Below are 16,517 nucleotides of genomic sequence, written 5' to 3' on the forward strand. Positions count from 1 at the left end.
GACTCACTTGGTCCAGTGGTTTCCCAGCAGAGATTCCACGCAGAGCTGCTGAATCAGAACCTTGGGTGCAGTCTGCTTCTCAGCCGGCTCCTAGCCAGGGATGGTCTGACAGCTGATGGATATCTAACCTCCTCACGAGGGAGCCTTCCTTCCTGTAGCCTTGACAGGTGGTCATCTTCTTGCACATTTCCAATGACCAAGAGTTTATTACCTCCCAGTTTAGTTCAGTTTAGTCACTCAGTCATGTCTGACTCTTTGTGGCCCCATGGACTGCAGCATGCCAGGCTTCCCTGTCCATCACCAACTCCCGGAGTTTACTCAAACTCATATCCATTGAGTCAGTTATGTCATCCAACCATCTCATCCTCTGTCGTCCCCTTCTCCTCCTGCCTTCAATCTTTCCCAGCATCAGAGTCTTTTCAAATGAGTCAGTTCTTCATGTCAGGGGGCCCAAATATTGGAGTTTCAGCTTCAGCATCAGTCCTTCCAATGACTATTCAGGACTTATTTCCTTTAGGATAGACTGGTTTGATCTCCTTGCATTCCAAGGGACTCTCAGGAGTCTTCTCCAACACCACAGTTCAAAAGCATCAATTCTGGGGCACTTAGCTTTCTTTATAGTCCAACTCTCACATCCCCACATGACTACTGGAAAAACCATAACTTTGACTAGATGGACTTTGTTGGCAAAGTATTCTTTGCCTCCCAGTATCTAGAATGCCTCCCATTCTATTATCTCCCAGTGTCTCTGCTTTTTAATATGTTGTCTAGGTTGGTCATAGCTTTACTTCCAAAGAGCAAGCGTCTTTTAATTTCATGGCTGCAGTCACTATCTGCAGTGATTTTGGAGTCCCAAAAAAATAAATAAAAAAAGAAAGAAAGAAAGAAAAAAATTTTTAAAGTCTTTTACTGTTTCCATTGTTCATTCTATTACCTCCCAGTGTAGCTCATATCTCATATATGCAGCTCATATTTTGCATTCCTATAATTTTCAGAACATGTTTTCTTCCACCTCACTGTAATTTTCTCACTGGTGTATTTTACTCTCTGATGTCACGTAGAAAACACTTCACACCATCTCTCCCACCCTCATTTCTCCTCTCTCCTCCCAAGACTCTTTAATCCATCCCCATTTGACTTGGTTTCTGGGATTTCTTCCCTCCCAATTCCCCTACCCTTGCTCCTCTCCTACTTGGGAATGTTGCTCAATATTCCATGTGTCATCAGACCAGGTCAGGGTGCTGTGAGTGTGTGACCTCCTCACCCCTGCTGTGGTAGCATCATCAATGCCAAAGAAATTCATCATCACCAGTTAAGCTTCCCATGTTAACTTCATATGGGTCCTTCATGTTGCTGCACCATGTACATTCATTGATAGTAGAAACACCTTTTATAATTGAATTGAGGTACTCTCAATTCTAGACATTTTCATCTAGAATTTCAAACTCTCATCTCAATATTTCTTTTATGTTTTCTCTTATGTGATATACTGGTTTGCAGTGCAAAATCTTAAAGATCTGATATCATCTATTTATTCTATCATAGTCTTATTTTATACCATAAAAAGTATGGCATCAAGACAAATACTGAACCTACAAGTAAGGTCAGCTGCTACCAGGTAGACCCAGTTCTGCTGAATAACATGTTTTAATATTTATTTTTATTTACTTGTTTGGGCTGTGCTGGGTCTTAGTTGTGGCACATGGAATCTCTGATCTTCATTGCAGCATGTGGGATCTTTAGTTGTGGCAGGTGAACTCTAAGTTACAGCATGTGGGATCTAGTACCCAGACCAGGGATGGAACCTCAGCCCCTGATTGGGAATGTGGAGTCTTAGCCACACTGGACCACCAGCGAAGTTCCTCCTGAATAACTTTTAGCAGGACACTTCCACTTTTTCCATCTCTCTGCATTCACCAATAAAATGAGACTAGAAATGCCTACCCTCCTGACCTCAGAAAGTTTTAGCAAGAATTAAATGAGTTACAAACTGAGAAAGCCTTTTAAAATGGCTTTTAAAATTATGCTATATTATTATTATTACAATGCAACTTGTAGGCATTTAATACATATTGGTGGGGAAATGAAACAGATAGATAAATGATATAGAGCAGACTGAATAATTACAAGAAGGCAGGATTAGAGGGAAGATAAGATGTAACATCAGTTCAAGCTCCTGGCATTGTAAGCTAGTGTCGTCACCAATGGCAACACAGACAAAATCAATGCTTAAGTCCAGTGCAGTGTTTAAAGAATGCAGGGCTTAGTTTCTGGTGAGAGATTATCTCACCTATGATTTCCATACCTCTGTGCAGTTAATGAGGCATCTAGTAGCACCTGTTCAGAATTTACCCAGGAAGAGATGAAATGGTGGGAGGCAGGAGCCAAGAGGCAGGGCTCACATTCATCAATGCGCATTGCTAGTCTTCTGGGGACAGCAACATATTTAACTGCTGAGCGGCAAATCCCATTTGACTGTTTAAGTAAAAGGTAATGATTAATATCAAGCTAAAAGTGTGTGCCTTTCTATCTTTTATTAAATAAAATACACTCAAGGCATATGTATGAAACGAAATTGCATTTTTAACAAGTTTTTCATTCTCCCATGAATTTGGCGTCACGGGATATTTGGTCCCGTGCATTTAGTCATTCATCCATTTATTCAAACAAACATCTCTTAAGTGAATTTTATGTGCCAAGTTTTCTCACAGATAGAGCAGAATTAAAAGATGAATAACCTCACAGCCTGAGGTCCCGGGGGTGGTGGGAAGGAGCGGGAGAGATGGAGAGAGTGAATGACTTAAATGCAACATGATGTGACAGAATATGGACTGACTCGGCGTGCACTGGGCTCCCAGGTGATCTTTGAGCAGCGGATGAGTCAGGACTCCACTGCAGATCAGAGAAACCACTCTAGCGAGTATAAGTAGGAAGAAATTTAATACAAGGAACAGGATGCTAACAAAATCAATGAACAGTCAGAAGGAGCCGTCTCTATGCTGGGCCTGGAGAGAAGAGCTCTAAAACAACACTACAGAACTCTCCCCACCCCTTTTAAGGGGAGTGCCCTCTCTGCCAAACTCAGGAAGCTTGGAAATCAAGAGGCTGCCAATGCAACGTTGTCTCCAAGAATAGGACGCACTAGCAGCTCTCCAGGGATGACAGTTGTTGGCTCCAACTGGGCCATTGTTGGGAGTCAGGGGTGGTGGAGGCTAATATGCCTCCATTGCTCTCACCATTTGACTCAAAGCATGTCCTAGAAACCTGCACTTGTGACACACACATAAAGAAATGAGCGAGCCAGAGCTTTGCAGTTTGCCGGGCCTTGTACTCAGCCAAGGGCTCCCTGGTGGCCCAGATGGTAAAGAATTCACCTGCAGTGCGAAAGACCTGGGTTCAGTCCCTCAGTTGGGAAGATCCCCTGGAGGAGGGCATGGCAATCCACTCCAGTATTTCTGCCTGGAGAATTCCATGGACAGAGGAGCCTAGCGGGCTACAACCTGTGGGGTCGCCAAGAGTCAGATATGACTGAGCAACTAAGCACAGCACATAATCAGTCAAGGTGAGTGTCTGGCAAGTGGTGGATCTTCCATTCAGAAGTTTTCATGAATATGTAATTCATCTATTCACGCTAGATGTACTTCATGCAATTTGGATAGTCACATGTTATTTCCTTGCAATAATGGCCTCCTCTGCCCCTGCTCAAAGAGGAAGAGCTGCTGAAAGCCAGGCTACCACTGAGTTACTGAGTTATAGCATGCAGACAGTGGCATGCAACTCACCTGCAAAAGTATGGGTGATATGAGGTGGCAATAAACTTCAAATGCCTCTCTCTCTCTCTTCCTATCTTTCCAGTCCAAGAGGAAAGAAATTCAAGCAAGCTATGAGAGAATATACAATCAGGTAAGCTTTTCAAATGGGTGATGAGCAGAGAAAAATGCAGTGCAACATGAACTGACCATTCTACTTGCTTAGGTTCTACCTCATTGTCTACACTTATGTGACAGTCAATGATGATAATACAGGAGACCAGTGCTAAACCAAGAAGTCACAGATAACCCTAGAATTAGACGCTGGGGGGCAAAAATCCCTAAGTAGATGTCTTCACAAGCAACCATCTACTTCATTCATGGTAGTGGAAGCAAAGAGTAACTCTGAGTTATAGCTTTCCCCAGATGAATGGAGCTAGTAACTTAGGTCCCTGCTGTGTTTCTGTTTATTCACTTGCACACACACACACACGTGTGTGCACACATAGGAAGAAAGAAATATCATAAAGATCATCTATGCTTTAACCAATTAACAGTTACAAAATAAGACATGTAACTATACTATAATTGAATTGTCACCATCAGTACAAGAGGGCAATGCCAAAATTTCCTTGTACTTATAATGAATTTTTTTCTTCTATTAAATATCTTTTTTTCCACCAAGCTTATGCCAATTATACCTCTCTTGTCTCTTTGACTAATGGGAATAACTGATCCCCACTTTCTAACATTTGTATCTGCCCAAATAATGTATTCTTCAGTCTTCCTCCTTTTCCCCAGAAAGTAGCTAACACTCTTGATTTTAGAAAGAATCTTTTAAAAGGTATCACTATTTCAAGAAATTTCTGGATCCTGGCCAACTTGACTTGCTGTTATTAAAAAAAAAAAATGAAATGTTTAAAACTTAAGAATACTTTATACCTGCAAGGTAACTAGCACCAATGATCTTGTTCAAGGTAAGATTTTTTTTCTCTGCTTTAATCTTTTTAACATGAATTAGCCACTGAGAGTTTGTATAGAGTTACGAGAAGATGGTCTGGAGCTTACAATGTGGCCAAAACATGAATGTCTCAGAAGACTGGCATTTCTTATATCTGCTGAATAATTGTCATGAAAGGGTTGCTGTGAGAATTAAGAAGGGCAGAGTAGGAACTATGGAAACAGAACCTTACAGAGGAATTAAAGAAAAGAACACTATCCAGAACTAAGAGCCCAGCACACGGCCTTGGCCTTGGGTCCAGCCACAGAGGCCGTTCCTCTGGCATTCTCTGGGAGGTCTCAGAACTCCTGGCCCTAATGTGGAGGGCACATCCTCTGAGGGGGACATCTTTCCTCTGCAGACAGGAGTCATGCAGACACAGCTGGACTCAAGGGGGAGACAGGCTGGTTCTCAAAGGCTAAAGGGGATGACTATCAGGTTCACCAAGAGGGTTCGTCTTCGCTTACTGTCCAGAAGACAACTATTTCAAGGCATAATGTGAGGAAAAGGATGGGTGAGCCAATTCCTTCAAGGGTAAGTGAAAGTCACTCAGTCGTGTCCAACTCTTTGCAACCCCATGGACTATACAGTCCATGGGATTCTCCAGGCCAGAATACTGGAGTGGGTAGCCTTTCCCTTCTCCAGGGGATCTTCCCAATCCAGGGATCAAACCCAGGGTCTCCTGCATTGCAGGCAGATTCTTTACCAACTGAGATATCAGGGAAAGAAGAGTATTATCCAGCTACTCCAGCCAACAAACAACTCATGCAGGATTCACAAAGTAAGAGAAGACCCTAGAGATCTGTTGCCTAAATATCCAACCATAACTTTATATGGTGTTCACAATCTCTGGATAATTGCTCTGCTTTTTGCTTTGTTTTGCCTGAGCAGCCTCAGCACTCATGAAATACCTACAATAGTGCATGAAAGCCTGCACAGAGGCATGATGGATTAGCCACAAATAATGCCTTGGCCAACTGCAAAATTTCCCATTTTCTTCAAGCTTCTGACGGTGGGGCAGGGGTGGGGGGAGGGGGGGAGGGCGGTGGCGCGGTACAGGAACCCTGCTTTATTAATTATTCTTTTGCCAGCTACTTAGGTTTTAAAGGGGCTTTTATGTGTTCTAAAACCACATTTATGTTAAATACCAACATAAACAAAGCACAGAAATAAACAGCAATGCTGTCTTGTGGGATCATAGTTCATGGAGATGATGGTTCTTCCCCCATTTCCGCTGTTTCACTCAGAGGACATTAAACTATTATCAAGCTTGCCTTCCCTTCCAGGCCTCAAGGACGGATTTAATTTTGTGCTATGCTCAGACTTGATGGCTAATAGCAATAATGCTAGTACAAACATCTGGACTCACTACAGGAAATCCTTTCCCTCATTTTGAGAGTCGGCCGCCAACTTCAGTGAAAGGCGGGTAAGAGGCTTCTGCACCTCAGCCACCAACAGAAAACTGCAACAGAAAGGTATTCTAGGAAGGAAGAAGGGAATCAGACAAGAAACAAGAACTGAACTTCAGAGAACATTCTGGAATCAAAGTGACAACCCATGTGGAGTTTTTATATTTAGAAAATGCTAGGGCAAGAGATACAGAAGACAGGGTTTTTAATCTTTTTTTAAAAAGTAACTCACAAACATTCCTAATTTAGCTAAAGTCATGCATATACCTTGAAAAGGCTGACAGTACAAAGCGAAACATGAGTTTTCATAATTGTATTTGAAATCCTGGTCCTAGCTCACTAAGATAGAGATAAAGTTGACCGAAACCCTCATACTGGAGACTGTGGAAGTCTAATAGTTCTCTGAGTATCTGGGGATGGGAGTGGGGAGGAGTTATAGTCACAGAAGTACTTTTTTTCCAGCTTTTCAGACTCTATTGAATTGTTCTGAGGTTTCCTATGTGGTGGGTCAGACAGTAAAAAAATCCGCCTGCGATGCAGGAGACCCAGGTTTGATACCTGGGTTGGAAAGATCCCCTGGAGAAAGGAATAGCAACCTACTCCAGTGTTCTTGCCAGCAGAAACCCATGAACAGGGGAGCCTGGTGGGCTACACTCCATGGGGTCGCAAAGAGTTGGATACCACTGAGCGACTAACACTTTCACTTTATTTCATTTCCTGTGTTTACACCCTTGACCCAAACCTGGGACCCAAATCCTTCTCCATGACTCCACTTGTCATGTGTTCCCTCCCCTCTACCACCAAAGCATCAGCAAACACAGGTACCAGAACTTCCCCCAGAAAGGTGGGAGCCTTTGGATACAATGGAGGAGATGCTTTGTAGACTGCTGCATCTTAAACTGTAAGAAAAGCACTTGAAAACCCTGAGTGAGTCCCTTCCACCATCCTTGCACCATCAATTTCTCAGTAGCTGTGGCCCCTTAGCCATATGACCTCCCACCATTTTACTAAGCCTTCGCACCTCTCTCCTGTCACATCTATTATGGGATGAATTATGTCCCCTCAAAGATACATTCAGGTCCTAACCCCTAGTATCTGGGTATGTGACCTTATTTAGAAATAGCATCTCTGCAGATGTAGTCAAGTTAAGAAGAAGTCATGAGGGTGGGCCCTAATCCAATATGACTAATGTCCTTATAAGAAGGGGAGAAGAGGCACAGAAAATGCCATGTGACCACAAAACCAGGGACTGGAGTGATACAGTTGCAGACCAAGAAATCCCCAGGATGGCCAGGCACCACTAGCCTCCTAAGAAGCTAGGAAGAGGCAAGGAAGGATTCAACCAAGAGCCTCTTAGCAAAAGCGTGACCCTTCTGACACCTTGATATCAGACTTCTAGTCTCCCAAACTGTGAGAGGATAAATGTGTGATACTTTAAGCCCCATTCTGTTATGATGGCACTAAGAAACTAATACAATACCTAATTCTTCCTTCTTTTTCCCTTCCTCCCACTTTCTCAGTAGAGATATATAGCATCTCATATGATCTTGACACCTACCCTTATATCCTCAATTTTGACCCACTAGTAGTTGTGAAAAGTGAAAGTGTTAGTCACTCAGTCATGTCCAGCTCTTTGTAACCCCATGGACTGTAGCCCTGTAGGTTCCTCTGTCCACCAGATTCTCTAGGCAAGAGCACTGAAGTGGGTAGCCATTCCCTTCTCCAGGGGATCTTCCCTACCCAGAGACTGAACACAGATCTGCATTGCAGGCAGAGTCTTTACTATCTGAGCCACCAGCAGTTGATGAGTGTATTTTCCTATTCAGGGACAGTTTTATCCCTAAGAGATAGTCTGGTCCCAGAGATTAAGAAAATATTTTTTTTTCCCTCCACTATCTGTAGTGTATTTAGATTGTAAAAACAAATAATCCAAACCCCCTAATTAGATTTGGAGGTCAAAACTCCACAAACTGGCGGTTGCTCTTGATCACAGAAGCAGACTTTTGCTTCATAACCATTGACAGCTTTCCATTGTCAATAGGGAGGAAGGTCTTCCTGCTTTTCGGAGCTTGTAATGCTGGTGTGACCTGGCCTCTGCCTCCCTGCACCTCACCCCAGAGCAGCTCCCCAGCCTCCGCTCTTGGCTCTGACAATACTGGCTTCTTTCACTTCCTCCTTTTCAATATGTGCTCCCTCCGCCCCCTCAGCTTTGGCTCTGCTACTCCCGCTGCCCGGAACTCTCTTTCTCTGGACCCCTGCCCCAGCCCCTTTTGAGCAACCACCTAATCATTTTCTGACCTCACTCAACTGTCACGTTGTCTGCAAGGCCTTTCCTGACACCCGGAGACTGAGTCACATCCCCCAGTTACAGACTTCTATGACACCCACTGCTTTTCCTTACTGATGTTTATTAGTTTTTAATCATAATAGAAACTCTTTTAATTGAGCTCCTCTGGGAAATTAACTGATGTTTTCAAATCCATCTGGAAAACGTATTGACTGATTGCAAGAGTATGATAAATGCTTGTGACTTCTGCCGCGTAATACCCTCATCACTTCTCCCCTGCCTAGTGGTGCTCTAGCCTTAGGAAGAGAGGGTTGTATTTGTTCCCTAACTTGTTTATGGCAGTTGAACTTGATTACTATAATTACATAGTTTAATTAAATATCACATAAGCTGATCAAATGTGAGCATAAAAAAGAGAGTCACTGTTTCTATGAAAACTTAAGTTCAATGCTATTGCTATGAAAAGACTTGAAAAAACTGGGGGAAAATTGCTCTTAAATTGTAGGCAAGATAAGTATAAAAGATTGGGGGAAAATAATAAGTTCTAAATGAATTCAAATTACTTCACAAGTGCCTTTAAGTTCTCCCTCTACTTTAATGTGTTTGAAGCTGGAAATTATAGATGATATACATTTTGAGTGGGCTTTATGCAAGAAAGATGATGTTAACCTTCAGTTATCAGACTGATCCTCAAAGAAAGCACCTGGGTCCTACCAAATTCGGCAAATAAACGTTTGTTTACACATTTTAAGTAAAAAATAAAACTGTTATGTTCGTGTATACATATATACACACACGCTCCTTCTGCCTGCATTTCCCAATCATCTAACCAGCTACTAGTCTTGCTCTCTGGATAAAAGGACTTCTGCAGTCAAGATCAGTAAATATTTATTGATGAGATCATTTGATTAACACCCATGTCCCCCACTTTGTGAATTCCATTATACCAAGGGGCATGTCTACTGGGTTCAGCCCCAGAGTTCTAGTGCCCAACACTGGCATGTCATACCTACTCAGTAAGCATTATTCTGAATAAATGAATGAAAGATAATTTCCCTTTACTTTGTGTTATGCAGGTATAGTAGATAACTTAGCAAAATATCTAAACTTATTTCTAAAAGATGCTGAAAGCAGTGGGAAAAAAGTATCCCTCGGAGTTCTTTTAAGCAATAAGTGTTAACTTCAAGTCTGTGGAAGACTGTTCAGTGTGTTGGGGCATGTTTCTTTCTGACCGATGGGCTGGCTACCCCATGCTGTCTGTACAGGGCTCCCTGGATAGGTGTAGATCGGAAGCAGGGAACGAAGGAAGCACTTTGTACTCTTCTCTGCTCTCTTTATGTTCTGAGAAATCTATTCTCTTCCATGATCGAGGTTTAGTGAACATAATAGATGGGTTTAATCCATAAAAGTGAAAAACTTTTCCCATTTCAAATCCATTTCCTGCTTCTCTAGGTAAAACAAAGCTTTCCCTGAGGAAATGATGTAAATGCACGCAAATGTTCTTAAAAGATGCCACATAGCACAAAATATTGCTATACACTGAACCATGTTTTTTTTCATTTACATTTAAAAAGAAATATGAATTGTGGTAGTGGAAAAGAAAAATACAAATAAGGGTTAGGACAGGTTTTTCAATCCCTGCTTCATTGTGTTCTCCCTCCCCAAGCAAGAATTTCCTAGAAAACGGGCTTGGTAAAAATACATGCCCTACCTATGTTACAGAAATCTTGCGAAGGATCAAAATAAAGCACATACACGAAAACCTCCAAAATACTACAAAAGGTAAACACACGTATCCTGTCATTGTCACTATAAGCTCCCCACACCAGATTTCCTCAGCAGCGTCAGTCTCTGCCCTTCTTTGTGCCTGGCAGGCTGCATACCATCCACTGACTTTTGCCCACTGCCTTTTGCCCAGACAGAGGCCGTCTTCTGTTACTACATTCAAGAGGTACTGGAGTGTACCAACTGGGGTAGACAGTCAGGTCCTGCTCCAGCAAACCTTCTGGGGAAATCCATAGGACACTCAATCCACATCTCCTCCCATAGTCTTTTCAAGACAGATATAGAGAGGCAGGATGGGTCCAGGTTCCTGTGAAAACCATAGTTTCATTGCCGGTGTGGGTTTAAACTTTAACAGCTTTGGTATCCATCTGTAAAATGTCATTTCTCTTGGTTCCATCCTAGTAGCTCAAACAATAGAAAATCACAAATCCACATCCCTTGATAAAATGTAAAAGACTGCAGTCTCTGTATAATATATGTGCACTCAAGCTATACTAATTTATTCTATAATTACTTTTATTTTTTAGCATTTTTATTTGGCTCTTATACTACATAATTAATGGTGTTTACATGGAAAGGTTCTTTAACTAATGTAAATAGCATAAGTGGATTACTGAGCAAGACTTAAAACAAATAAACATTTTTCTCCTTTTGAAATTTTCTTCACTCTTCTCTGAATCTCTGGCATGAGAGCAGAGTTTTTTAAATGTCAAGGGGAATATAGAAATCAGGTACCTGACATCCATTCTCCCCTGGTAAGACAGACTTATAATTCTCTTTCCTGTAATGGTTGGCCTGGGGGCGTCAACAGTGACCCAGCTGACCCAACACATCCAGACTCAGAAGCTCGTCTTTTCTTTGGGAGGTTGCCACTCTTTTTTTCAATGACCTTAAACATAACACAATATCTGGTCCCTACAGATGATTCCTGCAGAGTTTGCAGTACTGGGGATGAAACACTCAAGAGATAAACAAATCAGCTCACTATAAAAGCCAGAAAAAGACCAGGTTTCTAAATGCCTCTACCATCATGATCACATCGCCAGTTGGGGCAGTTATTAGGGCTGTCCCTCCTAGTCAAAGTTCAAACTACATCTTTCTTCAGTGACAGCACAGAGCCAGGTTACTGTAAAATAGAGTTGGCGTGATAGTCACTAACTGTCAGGACTTAGGTTATTTTTCTAAGGTGTTCTCAAGGGAAGGCACTGACATTAAAAGCCATTTCTTTGCTCCTTCTGTCCCAGAGGCAAAGCATGGCATATGGAGGGAAGATGCTTCACTCCTCACCACACATCCAGCCCTTAGGAGGCTTTAAAAGGAAGCCTGGCTCCAGGCCATCTCTGGAAGAACAGGCAATGTGTTTTCTAAAGCATCCTTGGAGTTGAGGAGCTGTGGACCAGGCTATACCAGCAGGCTTTCTCTAGAGCAGGATTCTGTCTCAGAACTGATCACAGAGCTGGCAGGGTCTTGAGATGTAACAGACAATTCAACCCAAGTGAGTTCTGACCAGACATTCCAGAACACAGAGATCCTTGCACCACTTCTATCCAGATTCCAAGAGCATAGCTTGGAACTGGAGTCCAGACCCAGATGACAAGATCAAATGTCTATGACAGGACTTCCCTGGTGGTCCAGTGGTTAAAAATCTGCCTTCCAATGCAGAGGACATAGGTTTGATCCCTGGTTGGGGAACTAAGATCCCACATGCCATGAGGCAACAAAGCTTGCCCACCACAATGAAGACCCAGCACAGCCAAAACTGGGGAAAAAAAAAATCCACATGACAAGCCAGTTTTGAGTGAACAAAGTCACTCAAGACCCATGGCTGCACTAAGACCTTCAGATTCTCTTAAGACTCTTCCTTTCACATCACATGAACCATGTTAAAATCTGTGCATCCTACACTTCATAATTTCGCTATAAGATTTTATAATTTTACTTTTGAAATTATTTAGCTAGAATAACTAAAATATGCTGTGATTTCTCAACACTCACTCAGGAAGAGCATCTCATCTAAAAACTGTTTTCAAATATAAAGAAATTGTTATGAGCACTGAATCCAGCAATCAATGAACATGACACAATACTGCAATTTGTAGCCATTAATAAATGTTTATTAATTTTGCTTTGGCAGATATTTTTTATTTTGGAGACAATTCTTCCTGGTGAGACTTCAGACATTTTCTCCAGTTTAACTCATATGCCCAGCACTGTGAGTCCTACTCCTAGAGGTAAACTGGTCCTCTGAGCTCGTGGCACTCAGCCAAATTCTCCTGGAGTGACTGGGCATCAATTACAGCAAGTAAACAGGGATGCCCAACCATCCATGGGACTTCCACTCTCAACTAAAAACATCATGAGGAGTTCTCGTACCATCACCTGAATGACCCAAGAAAGTCTTAGTAATTAAATTCTGCTTCTAGAATTTGTGAATTTTGGGCTCCATGGAGATATTTACCTTTAACCAATACTAAAAGCCTTCACTGTTGGCCTTTGGTGGAGTCATTCTTCTCATTCAGCAGATGAAATCAGGTTTCACGAATCCAATTATATTTCCATTCTCCAAGAAATGAGATTTGGAAGCTCATTTTGGAGTTGCATTTCTAGGAAGTTTTCCTACTACACCACAAAATGTGAGTTACACAGATTCCACCAAGGTGTTTATAACTAGACCCAGGATAACTTCTTTAAAGATAATATATCAGCAACTGTTAGGTGAAGTACACTTTGTCAACTGATTTCTTTTTCATTTTCTTCAGAAAGACTGGGTCTTATCAAAGTGTATCAACTCAAAAATAATCATAGGTAGTCTTAATGGATTGTTCTCAGGATCAATCAAGTTATAAGTGTAAAGCTGTGGTGAACAAATCAACAAGTGTTAGCTTTAAAAATTATTATTATCCACCATTTGATCACTATTTACGGTAACAGCTTCTAGAACTAACACCAAAAAAAGATGTCCTTTTCATCATAGGGGATTGGAATGCAAAAGTAGGAAGTCAAGAGATACCTGAAGTAACAGGCAAGTTTGGCCTTGGAAATACAAAATGAAGCAGGGCAAAGGCTAGCAGGGTTTTGCCAAGAGAATGCACTGGTCATAACAAACACCCTCTTCCAACAACACAAGAGACGGACTCTATTCATGGACATCACCAGATGGTCAATATCGAAATCAGACTGATATATTCTTAGCAGCCAAAGATGGAGAAGCTCGATACACTCAGCAAAAACAAGACATGGAGCTGACTGTGGCTCAGATCATGAGCTCCTTATTGCAAAATTCAGATTTAAACTGAAGTGCAGAAAACCACTAGGCCATTCAGGTATGACCTACATCAAATCATTTATGATTATTCAGTGGAAGTAGTAAATAGATTCAAGGGATTAGATCTGAAAGAGTGCCTGAAGAACTATGGATGGAGGTTCATAACATTGTACAGGAGGCGGTGATCAAAACCATACCAAAGAAAAGAAATACAAGAAGACAAAATGGTTGTCTGAAGCAAAATGGCCTTACAAAAAGCTGAGAAAAGAAGAGAAGTGAAAGGCAAAGAAGAAAAGGAAAAATATACCCAACTGAATGCAGAGTTTCAGAGAATAACAACGAGATAAGAAAGCCTTCTTAGGTAAACAACGCAAAGAAATAGAAGAAAATAATAGAAGGGGAAAGAATACTACAGATCTCTTCAAGAAAATGAGAAATACCAAGGGAAAATTTCGTGCAAAGATAGGCACAATAAAGGACAGAAACCGTAGGGACCTAGCAGAAGATATTAAGAAGAGGTGGCAAGAATACACAGAAAAACTGTACAAAATAGGTCTTAATGACCCAGATAACCACCATGGTGTGATCACTCACCTAGAGCCAGACATCTTGGAGTGTGAAGTCAAGTGGGTCTTAGGAAGTATTACTATGAACAAAGTTAGTGGAGGTGATGGAATTCCAGCTAAGTTATTTCAAATCCTTAAAGATGATGCTGTTAAAATGCTGCACTCAAAATTAGAGCAACTTTGGAAAACTCAGCAGTGGCCACAGGACTGAAAAAAGTCAGTTTTCATTCCAATCCCAAAGAATAGCAATGCCAAAGAATGTTAAAACTACCACACAACTGTACTCATTTTACATGCTAGCAAAGTAATGCTCAAAATCCTTCAAGCAAGGCTTCAAAAATATGTGAACCAAAAACTTTCAGATGTACAAGCTGGATTTAGAGAAGGCAGTGGAACCAGAGATCAAACTGCCAACATCCATTGGATCATAGAAAAAACAAAGGAATTCCAGAAAAACACCTACTTCTTCATTGACTATGCTAAAGCCTGTGACTATGTGGATCACAACAAACTGTGGAAAACTCTTAAAGAGATGGGAATACCAGAACCACCTTACCTGTCTCCTGTGAAACCTGTATGCAGGTCAAAAAGCAACAGTTAGAACTGGACATGAAACAATGGTCTGTGAAACCTGTATGCAGGTCAAGAAGCAACAGTTAGAACCAGACATGAAACAATGGTCTGTCTGGTTCAAAATTGGGAAAGGAGTATGCCAAGACTGTATATTGTCAACCTGCTTATTTATTTGCAGACTTGGAGAAGGAAATGAAAATCCACTTAGTAATCTTGCCTGGAGAATTCCATGGACAGAAGAGTCTTGCTGGCTACAGTCCACAGGGACGCAAAGAGTCGGACACAAAATGCTGGGCTGGATGATGCACAAGCTGGAATCAAGACTGCCGGGGGAAATATCAACAACCTCAGATACGCATGCAGATACCAGCCTAATAACAGAAAGCGAAGAGAAACTAAAGAACCTCCTGATGAAGGTGAAAGAAGAGAGTGAAAAATCTGGCTTAAAACTCAACAATTCAAAAAATGAGAATCATAGCCTCCAGTCCTACCACTTCATAGCAAATATATGGGGAAAAAAATGGAAACGGTGACAGATTTTATTTTCTTGAGTTCCAAAATCACTGTGGATGGTGACTGCAGCCATGAAATTAAAAGACGCTTGCTCCTTGGAAGAAAATCTATGACAGATCTAGACAGCATATTAAAAAGCAGAGACATCACTTTGCCGACAAAAGTCCACATAGTCAAAGCTACGTTTTTTCCAGTAGTCATGTATGGATGTGAGAGTTGGATCATAAAGAAGGTTGGCACAGAAGAATTTGTTGCAGGAAGGGGCCTGAAACTGGGCTCTTGTCTAACACTCGGAAATGAATTGTCCGAGGAGACACATGCTGACAAAGCAAGAGATTTTATTGGAAAGGGCACCCAGGTGGAGAGCAGTAGGTAAGGGAACCCAGGAGAACTGCTCTGCCGCGTGGCTCGCAGTCTTGGGTTTTATGGTGATGGGATTAGTTTCCGGGTGGTCTTTGGCCAATCATTCTAATTCAGAGTCTTTCCTGGTGGTGCACGCATTGCTCAGCCAAGACGGATGCTAGCGAGAGGGATTCTGGGAAGTGGACGGACACGTGGTGTCTCCTTTTGACCTTTCCCGAACTCTTCCGGTTGGTGGTGGCTTATTAGTTCCATATTCCTTATCAGGACCTCCTGTCATAAAACAACTCATGCAGATGGTTACTATGGTGCCTGGCCAGGGCGGGCAGTTTCAATCAGTGTGCTTCCCCTAACAAATTGATGCTTTTGAATTTGGGTCCTGGAAAAGACTCTTGAGAGTCCCTTGAACAGTAAGGAGATCAAACCAGTCAATCCTAAAGGAAATCAATGCTGAATATTCATTGGAAGGACTATGCTGAAGCTCCAATTCTTTGGCCACCTGATGGGAAGAGCCAACTCATTGGAAAAGACCCTGATGATGGGAAAGATTAAAGCAGGAGGAGAAGAGGGTGGCAGAGGACTAGACGGGTTGATGATATCATCGACTCAACGGACATGAGTTTGAGTAAGCTCTGGGAGAGATGGTAAAGGACAGGATAGTCTGGCGTGCTGCAGTCCATGGGGTCACAAAGAGTCCAACATAACTTAGTGACTGAACAACAACTATAGTAACACACTCAGGCCACCACACCTCACTCCTAGACTATTTATCACATCCTGCCTTTCCTGTTCCAGCTCTGCTCTCCTCTACCCCATCCCCTTCCCATGCCCTCCCTAAAGGTGAGTAATCTTTTCATGATGGAAAAGCAGTCAATTCAACCTACAAAAACAGTAAAAAAACAGTAAAAACAAAAAGTCCTCCAGCTGCCCTTAGCACAAACCTGAAAAGCCCTACAGGGTCTACTCAGGCCTATCCTTTCCAGCTTGTTTCCAACCCGCCCCCAACTCCC

Source organism: Cervus elaphus, chromosome 9 (genome assembly GCF_910594005.1).
Source record: "Cervus elaphus chromosome 9, mCerEla1.1, whole genome shotgun sequence".
NCBI classification, from domain to species: domain Eukaryota; kingdom Metazoa; phylum Chordata; class Mammalia; order Artiodactyla; family Cervidae; genus Cervus; species Cervus elaphus.